At 40.9% G+C, this 10,131-nt stretch overlaps 1 protein-coding gene across 4 annotated transcripts in view; it reads right to left on the reverse strand.

Moving 5' to 3' along the window:
* EZH2 (enhancer of zeste 2 polycomb repressive complex 2 subunit) overlaps window positions 1-8,224 on the reverse strand; it is a 56,183-nt gene extending 47,959 nt beyond the window's left edge. For 2 of the 4 annotated variants that reach the window (XM_049643071.1, XM_049643067.1), the window contains exon 1: window positions 7,018-8,224. The gene's annotated coding sequence lies outside the window, so the exon portion shown is untranslated. The remainder of the gene's footprint in view (window positions 1-7,017) is intronic. The other 2 variants (XM_049643075.1, XM_049643073.1) reach the window with 1 other exon arrangement.
* Window positions 8,225-10,131: the final 1,907 nt, after the last annotated feature.

Consider the following 10,131-nt stretch of genomic DNA (forward strand, 5'->3'; position numbering starts at 1 on the left):
ACCAAGGAAAGTAATTGTGCTCTGATACACATGCACTGATCAGACGAACCAAAAGGATTCTATACAATTCAAGTCCAGTTTAGGTGTGCTTAAGACAGCCAGAAAAACAGATCTTTGCCCCAGCTGCGAAGACAGCATTAAGCACATTACACAGAAAAGAGCATTTGAGTTTAGAATTTGAACAGAGAGAAGTGTTAATATACATTCACTCATTCAACACACAGTGAACATCTAACACATACCGGGTACTATTACAGAAACTGAAGAATTAGCAGTAAACAAAAGACAAAAATCTGCAACCCCATGAACTTAAAATCTACTTGGATGGAAATGATCAAAAACAAAGTGAAATGTTTAGTATGTAAGATAGTGTTAAGTGCTATGAAAGCGCCCAAACCAAAGACAGGGGTGGTCAGCTGACAAAAAAAGGAACCTGGGCTAAAACACTTAAGGTAAATTTCCCGGTAGAGATTCCCAAATAATTGGATTAAGTATCTATCCGATGTAGATTTCAGTACTCTACAATTCTCCAGCGATCAACACAGCCTGATAGGCTTTTCCACGGACATTAAAGACGGCACTCAAGGATTGCTAGGTGCCACTGTTCAGGTTAACTACTAGGTCTGATTATCCCAAACAAATAAAAAGTTAACACACCATTTCATAAAATATATTTATGCAAATATCCATTATCTGTGTTAGCGTTATATCAAGACAAATTAAAGAAACATTTGTAAAACTGGTCCTGAGGCTACAGCATTGTTACAAGCTCTAATGTTGGCTATTCAGTTTTAACCAAACAGTATCATTAAATACGTGCTCATCTGACCGTATTTAATTTCTAACTCTGCTTTGGTTTTACCGTAAGAAGTTTTTAATCTGTAACATCTCCAGGGAATATATAAACAAAATTAAAGTCAAGTCAACTCTCAGATTCCATTTAACACTCGAGTTCCAAGAACATATGAGGAAAATCCAGGGCACTGAAGTAATTCAGGAACAGAGCACTATGTGCTCTGACTGGGTTAACGGCACTGTGAATGCAGAAAAAAGATACCAAGAGACATTCTAAAATTAAAAATCAGATGTACTTACAGGAGAAGGAAAAAGGACAGATCAAAAGAGGTTAAGGCCTTAAGTGAGCCATCTAGATGACAAAGAATTTGGCACTTATGATGCAGATTGAGACGTTAATTACTCACAGGGTTGTCCCCAGCAGAGAGAATGATGGACCGTTCACAGGAAGGTTCACAGGAAACATACACACCTCTCTTCTCAAGCATCTGGTCTCAGGACCCCTTTAGTTCATCTGGGCTCTCTCTAACTGCAAGTATCCAGCATCTTAGAAATTACAACCTGAGGGGTGCCTGGGTGGCTCACTGGTTAAGCACCTGATTTCAGCTCAGGTGATGATCTCACGGTTTGTGAGTTCGAGCCCCCTGTCAGGCTCTGTGCTGACAGCCCAGAGCCTAGAGCCTGCTTCGGATTCTGCGTCTCCCTCTCTCTCTGTCCCTCCCCTGTTCACACTCTGTCTTGCTCTCTCTCAAAAATAAATAAAAACATTAAAGAAAGAGAGAAAGAAATTACAACCTGAGAAATTTTTAAGCCACCAACTCATTTGGGGCACATGGGTGGCTCGGCAGGTTGAGCATCTGACTTCAGCTCAGGTCATGATCTCACAGTCCATGGTTTCAAGCCCACGTCGGGCTCCATGCTGACAGTGTAGGGGCTGCTTGGGATTCTTTCTCTCCCCCTCTCCACCCCTCCCTCATTCATGCCCTCTCTCAAAATAAATAACTTAAAATCAACTCATTTAAAAATAATAGCAAGCTTATTACATGTTAATTGAAATAACACCTTTTAATTAAAAAACTATTTTCTGTTAAAAAAAAAAGTCAGCAAGTGTATGGTTCTACATTTTTGCCAATTTTTAAAATATCTGTCTTAAAAGAAGACAGCTGGATCTTATCTGCTTCTGCATCCAATCTGTTCCAATGCTGTTTTGGTTGAAGAATATGAAGAAAATCCATTTCCAAACAGGTATTTAGCTAGAAAATGGAAGTGTCCGAACAGCCTTGAGGTCATTGTGGATCTCATTACACTTAAATTGTCCTATGAAAAAAGTAGCTAGTTGAGTTCCAACCTCCTAAGTACTTGTCCTCAAGACCACACTATTCTTCCATAAGCAGTGGTAGTTCCTTAACATCATCCCCCATCTGAGAAATATTGGTCCACAGGGTCATGCAGATTTTCCAGGAATTGACCTATTTCCAAAAATCGTATTTGGTAAAGCCACTGAGCTCATCAAAAAAGTCTTTTTATTAAGTATTTACTGGGAAGCTGTCAAGCTCAGTGACAGATACACATTTTCCGAAAATTCTAATTTTTGCTTGAAAGGTCGAACATTATCATCGGCGACAAATACAGTTGTTGTTCTCCTTGAAGGACAGGCTCCCCTCCCTGAAAAATGTTTGCCAAATACCTGTCTGAATAATCTTAGTCTGTCTGTCAACCGCTCTTTCAAGTAAAAATGTTCTCCATGAAAAAAGCGGCCAATGCAGCCTGCAACTCGATCACGTCAGCGCCGTCCTGGAGGCCAGACCCGGCATACTTTGGGCCACAGCACTTTACACGTTCCCATCCTGTGCAACAGGATATTTAAAACATGCACACTCAGGATCAGAGTTAATAAAATCAGCGACTTGACATTCTCTATAACTGTTTTTTGGTGTTTTGTTTAGCTCTAAGGTGCCGTGGTTTTTACCCACTATTGCTTCTCCACCACAGGTGCGTATGTCAACACAAGGAAGGAAGGAAGGAAGGAAGGAAGGAAGGAAGGAAGGAAGGAAGGAAGGAAGAAGAAAGGACGGAAGGAAAAGAGAGAGGCAAATGACATTTTAGTATTTTACAAAGGTAACTTCACAGACCCTCTGAGGTCCACAGACCGTGCTTTGAGAACAGCCACCGTAAGTATATCCAGACACCGTATGAATCAGAACCCTAACAATCCCTTCCTTTCCATTTGCCTCGCAAAGCACCTAGGATGGACAATATATTCCAATTACATACTTCTAAAAGACACACTTACAAGAACGAAGGCCTAGAAATCACCATTCTTGCAACTAAAAACAAAAATCCACGTGACGAATATTTACTGAGGGATACTCTGCCCTGCCAAACTATGGAACCTAAACGGTAAGATTTGGCATTCGTCTGTGCCAAATTAAGTGACTAAGGTCTAACAAAATGCATTTTAAAGAAATTGCTTATTTTCAAACTTGAGAGGCCTATGTCTAGCAAGATGCATTATAAAGAAATTACTTATTTTCACCCATCTGTCCGTCCTACCCTTCACCACTATAAGAAAGCATCATCAATGGTCACGGTCACTCTTCTGACCCTCCAGCTACCTAAAACCACCTCGTCCTACCAACCAATGCCCCACGTACTCACACTTCACCCTGCTCCCATAAAAGAAAGATAAAATAAAAATCTTGTTCCAGGGACCTTTTCAATTCCTAGGATGCCTCTACTTGTACCTAAAAAGGAGAAAAATGACAAAAATATGCAAGCTCACTACTGCTGGACACAAGCATTCCACCCAAATGACACGCAAAACACTAGCAGAAGAAACTTCCACAACTTCTGTTTGAAGGACCTGGGAAAGCCAGAAATGAGAGCTATTATCAACCAGAATTTATGGAGCATTCTGAAAATCTAAACACCGTGTTGCAACAGGCATCTTGGTGCCTAAACTTTAGCAGACCACTCGGACATGCAACTACAGATAAGCAAGTATCATGAACAGCATTTGTGGTCAAGTGTTGAGGAAACAGATGAGCCAGTGGCTACGGAGAGAGAGAAATAAGGGCAAAAAACACGTATCTTATTTGCAGCCCTGGTTTAAGTAATACTAAAAACGCACAGTACTGTTAAAAGGCTCAGAAAAATTACGGTAACGTGGCATCTTGACTGAATAGAAAACAGTGACTTGATTGTTACAGCGAATGTGAGTAGACCCTAAACTAATGCATTTTCCACAAAAATAAGATCACTCTCCTCCTCCTGCAGAAGAGTAAACTAAACTCGAAGTTCAACATGGAGGCTTACAGACCAGCATTCCTGTGTTTATCTGAAAAGGCTATCAGTTTACAAAGACAAGTCTTAGAAAAGAAACAGCCATCTAAATTTAAACCAACTGGAGGGGGTGCCTGGCTGGCTCAGTCAGTGGAGCATCCAACTCTTGATCTCTGGGTCATGAGTTCGAGCCCCATGCTGAATGTAGAGATTACTTAAAAAAAAAAAAGTTCCAGAAATTTAAACCAATTGGAGAATTGAACTATCATAAATATTGTAAAGAAGTTGCTTCAACTTTATAAAACAGATTAAAGTGACACTCAGAAATTAAAGTTTTCTTTGGGGCACCCAGCTGGCTCAGTCGGTGGAGCGTGCAACTCTTTCTTGATCTCGGGGTTGTGAGTTTCAGCCCCATCTTGGGTGTAGAGATTACTTAAAAACATCATCTTAATAATTCTGAATTGAAAAAAAAAAAAAAAAAGGACTGGGTAGTTCAAACTACTAAGCCCAAACCGTGTGCAGAACCTCTCAGAATTTCCAGGCATCCTGCAAGCCAAGTGACCATCATCTGGCAGTTTCGGCACCTGCACGTACACCACAGGGGGATAAAACGTCTGCGAGTGCCATCGCTTTCACCTGTGGACACCAACAGAAGTCTTCACTGAGTGAGACCTTCAGAAACTCCTCTGGCTCATCTCGGCCCTCAAGTTCATTTTCTTGCTAAGAATGATAGTAGTTTCGGGACAAGATGGAAGTCAAGGAGGTAGGTAGGGGTAGTTAGGAGCTACAGACATTTCCATGGCTTTCCTACACTTAAGGACTCTCACGAAGAGAACTATACTGCTGAGGTTCTATATTAAGGTACCAGGTAACCTTACAGCATCATTTACAACGAATGATATTTTTCAGCATGTTTCACCAAACATATATGTTATCGATCTAATTTATGAGTATAACATCACTTATCACTAATATTTAATGCCCTGGGGGGAAAAAAATCTCTTTTTCAGCCTCCAAATATCTATGGAAATGCTATAAAGGGGCGCCTGGGTGGCGCAGTCGGTTAAGCGTCCGACTTCAGCCAGGTCACGATCTCGCGGTCCGTGAGTTCGAGCCCCGCGTCAGGCTCTGGGCTGATGGCTCAGAGCCTGGAGCCTGTTTCCGATTCTGTGTCTCCCTCTCTCTCTGCCCCTCCCCCGTTCATGCTCTGTCTCTCTCTGTCCCAAAAATAAAAAATAAAAAAAAAATAAAAAAAAAAAAACGTTGGAAATGCTATAAGGAATTCATCAACTGCAGGGAAACCCATCATATAATCCCTGCAGTTACCGCCCTGGAATTTCCACAGTGACACAAAGGTTTTTAAGCAGGAAAAAAGACTTCCATCCCAGCACTTCCATGTGGCAGAGAGAACGAGAAGGCTAGGACGAGCACCCACCACCTAGGCCTCTGACTGTGGGGCCAGGAAACACAGCACTTTGGGGAGTCCAGGGTTAAACACTGGTATTTTCACCAGCACAGAAGGTCTCTTTACACAGGGTAAGGAGGCGAACATCTCGCCCTTTATCTGAATAGTCCTAACGGGTGAAGACTGAGGCAACCAACAGTGGGAAGAAATTTCCTTTCCAGAAAATGTGTATGGTACAGCCGGTATTTGGTTGCATGCTGTTAGCAGCTGACAAATGACACCAGACAAATGGTGAAGAAAACTATTTCATTTCTTTAAATACAAGAGTAAATTCTGTAAGAAAAACTGGAAAATAGTAACTTTGAACTTGCCAATGCAGTTCTGTGTGGAGAGAAACTATTTTCATTACACACACTACTCTCCGAATGGTACTGCGCTTTGGATACTTCTGGTCACCAAATGTGTGGCGACACCAACTGGCCGTCCTACAATTTAACTCGATGCTGCCGCGAGCTACCTGGAGAGATTTGTCCCACCCTACTTCAGATGCCAACCGCAAGTCCAGATTGTCACCTGAGCTCCTACCAACTAGCTACAGACTGTAGGCTCCCATGATCCCCTTGGGTTCAATTCATTTGCTAGAGCAGCTCACCGAACGCAGGCTAACAGTTTCTTTACTAGGCTACCAGTTTGTTATAAAAGGATGTAACTCAGGAAGAGCCAGACAGAAGAGATGCACGGGGTGAGGCACGTGGAAAGGGGGCGGGGCTTCCACTGTGGGGAGTGGGGGGAGGCGGCAGCAATCTCCCAGCAGCTCCTGGTGGGCACCAACCCAGCCCTTCTGGGTTTCTCCAGAGGCTTCCTTAGGTTAGCATGACTGAACTCCGTATCTCCAGCCCCACTCCCTCCCCAGAGGCAGGGGACAGGGAGGGTCTGCAAGTTCCAACCCTTCTAATCCCAATATTAGTTCCCCCAGGAACTGGCCCCATCCATAGGTGCTTTCCCAAGTCACTTCATTTGCACAAACTCAGGTAAGGTTCAAAGGGGTTTGTTGTATCAAGACACCTTCATCACTTACAAAATTCCAAGGGTTTTAGGTGCTCAGTGCTAGATATAGGATAAACTGATTACAAATCACAATATACCAATCTGATTGTTTACAAAGTTAGTTTAGTCAGATACATAACAGTCCTAAAAAAGCTTTTAGGTGCTCTTATTCCTATAATGCAGAGACAAAAAAAGAGGAAAAAACAGGCTTACAATCACCATTAGGGATTTTATGAATGAATTAATAAAAAGAATTTGAGAGAAATGCGTATCATGTAACAACTCAGTTAAATGCCAGCCAAGAGGAAGCACAATCACCTGCGACAGGGATGTGACCTCCGGCCCAATGCTTCTCAAACTCCCCACAGAAACGGCTCTAAATTGGTAAAAAGAAACCAACCACCTTGAGTCCTACAAAGGACCCAGAGGCAGCAAAAGCTAAGGGACTTTGGTCCTCCTAGCTGCATTAGCCTATACAAGTTACTTACCCTCACACCAAGGTCCTACTTCTTTACCTCCGAAACCGACTTCCTCTTTGAAGGCACATGGAAGTCCTCAACAATCACAACTTGCTCAGTTACTTGTCCGTCTCCTTTTTGCAATGAAGATCAAGTCCACAAAAGCTCTTTGCTAAGGAGACACAAGTGGTTTAATGGCAGAGCCTAGACTAAAGCCGAAGTTCTTTGCACAAAATCTAGCTGCCAATGGAAGCTGCCCTTTAAAAACACCTTCTTCACAGAACTTGAGCTCTGTGTTACAGGCAGATATTCTCCAAAGGCCAAACCGCTTACAGGCCAAAGCGGGACAGCAACTCCTCATTTCCTTCCCAGCCTGTTCAAGCAACATTTCTGCCATTCATAAGTCTTCTTGATTTCTCTAGAAGGACATTTCCCAACCTTTTCTGACTCGTCAACATTTTGCATAGGAACATATCCCATAGTACCCACTGGGAGTGTTTTAAACAGTTTTGCTATTTTTGCTTGTACTATTAAATAATTTGAATATGGAAACAATTTACATCAAAAGTTTATAAATAAGGATACTCATTGCAGCTTCTTTCCACCTAGTAAGATGACAGATCAGTACACTGGTAAAAAACTTCTAAAGTTCATCACACTAAAATCTTTAAAATATTCAAAGGACAGATATTTCATTTAGCAAATATATAGTGCTTATTTTAAAATAATTAAAAATGCATGATTTTCAACAAAATTTAAAAGGAAAATGTTTGGTTTAGAGACCCCATGTTTATGAGGCACAAGGTAGATTCTCACTGAACAGTTGTTAGTTCTATTATTTGTAGGCACATGGCAGGCATTCGTGTATCTACAAATAAAATACGGTGGACATTTCACTATTAAGCTATGGCATCAAAAACGCACAAAAGCTGCTTTAATGACTGAAACTCTTTAACTGTTTAAAGAAAATTATCTTATTTTCCTAAATTTGGGGGTTTACTTACAAAGCACTTCTCAGTCTTTAGTACCAAAAACAAAGGCACTATAGATAAAATAGCCATGATGTTTTGTCTTTTTGACACATTTTTAAAACTCACTAGACATCTTGATGTATGAATTTAGCTCACATGAATGCAACTGAGGGATAAAGATCATCCTGAGATAAATTTTCAGAATTACTATCTGACACTCCTCACTTGCTTCCAGTTTCTCAACCTTTTTGCCCTTAATCAACGGTATGTTAAAGATATAAATTAGGGGCGCCTGGGTGGCGCAGTCGGTTAAGCGTCCGACTTCAGCCAGGTCACGATCTCGCGGTCCGTGAGTTCGAGCCCCGCGTCGGGCTCTGGGCTGATGGCTCGGAGCCTGGAGCCTGTTTCCGATTCTGTGTCTCCCTCTCTCTCTGCCCCTCCCCCGTTCATGCTCTGTCTCTCTCTGTCCCAACAATAAATAAAAAACGTTGAAAAAAAATTAAAAAAAAAAAAAAAAAGATATAAATTAAAATCTTATAATAATGCCTGACAATAAGTAACAAAGTACACTGAGTGATACATAATATAGCCATGTAAAACTCACTTGATAGAATCTAGAAGGCTCTGCTTTAGGGGCAGGGGTGCTATTTAAATTACTTACTGAGTTCTAAAGAAGCGACCTACCAAGTTTTCATGGCTGCGATCGTAAACCCATTTCACAAAAACTTTATTTCTATCCACTATGTACAAAACCCTTTTCTACCTGCACCACGTAGATGAGTAAAATAATGTTTAAAATGAAGGAGAGAGGGAAACACAAGAGATGTTCTGTGGTATTGCTTTCTACGCAGGAGATAAACTATCTGGTTTGGTTGGGAAAGTTTAAGGGTGTTTTGAGCCAAACAAACTAAACAGTATCTTGAGATGCTAAAATGGCAGGGAAGGCATTCCAGAAAGAAGACAGAGCACAGACTTTCCACAGGAAACTTCCTGGAGCCTAGTAAAAAGACCAATCGAGTGCAACAGAGGAAGGGGATAAGAAAGCTATCAGCGAGGAGACCAGTTAAGATACAAGAGTTCAGGCTGCTCTGCAGACTGCCTAGCTTCAGGAGTGTCTTACAGGAACTGACACCCAGGGAAAGACTGAGTTGGGCAAGGGCATGGTAACTGGCAGAGGTCTAGGACGCCCGACTGAAGCCCAGAGGCTTGCGTCCCCCACGCCCTTTACTAAATAAGGAGGGGGAGGAGTAATGGATTACTTGTATGATGAAGAAAAACTGAAAATTGTGAGGGTAATCCAGCTGTTGAGCAAAAGAAAGAACGGATACTCTGCAGAGATAAAACAAGCAGATGCAGAAATCAAGTATATATGCTCTTAAAAACCATCTGTGTATATAACAAAAAATCTACTTAACTGTCAAAATAGGTAGACCAAGCTTGCAGTCTTACACTTTTACACACCAGATTCTAAGATGAGGATTACTTTTGATTGACTCTTAATATTCTCTTTATCCTTTAATTCTAATAACTGAAAAGGTCTGAATTACCCAAAATTGAAAATTTAAAGAACTACTAAATATTATTACTTTCAAAAACAGCTCAATTTAAAAATTCCCAAAAAACTTAAAAAAAATTCCAAATTAAAAAACTAAAAAATTAAAATCCCCCATGCCACACACCTAATATTATTCGCATAAATAATATCCTTTTCATTTTCAGGTCTCTGCAAACACGTAACAGTTTGTTACAGTAAGAACTAAATGACTTGTGGAATAAGAATAAATTCATTTTCACATAATTTAACTGAATTTAAACAATTATGCCTCCAGCATTAACAATTCTTAACTTGACCTATACATTGTCAGTAACACACAAAAACCAAAGCAAAAAATTCAGTAAACATTTGCAATATATACATGACACAGAATGTGTACCAAGAATATACAAAGACCTCTCAACAACTCATTTAGACAAAAAAACGCAGTTTAAATGAGTAAAAGTCTTGATCAAAAAAACGTACACGAATGGCCAATGAGGCAGATGAAAAGATACTCAACATCACTGATCACCTGGGAAATCTGAATTAAAACCACAATGAGATACTTAACACTTTTTAGAGGCCGACCAAGTGCACTCAGACCCTCGGAGCTGGAACTGGAACCAGAACCCTTCG

Source organism: Panthera uncia, chromosome A2 (genome assembly GCF_023721935.1).
Source record: "Panthera uncia isolate 11264 chromosome A2, Puncia_PCG_1.0, whole genome shotgun sequence".
In the NCBI taxonomy this organism is placed as follows: Eukaryota; Metazoa; Chordata; class Mammalia; order Carnivora; family Felidae; genus Panthera; species Panthera uncia.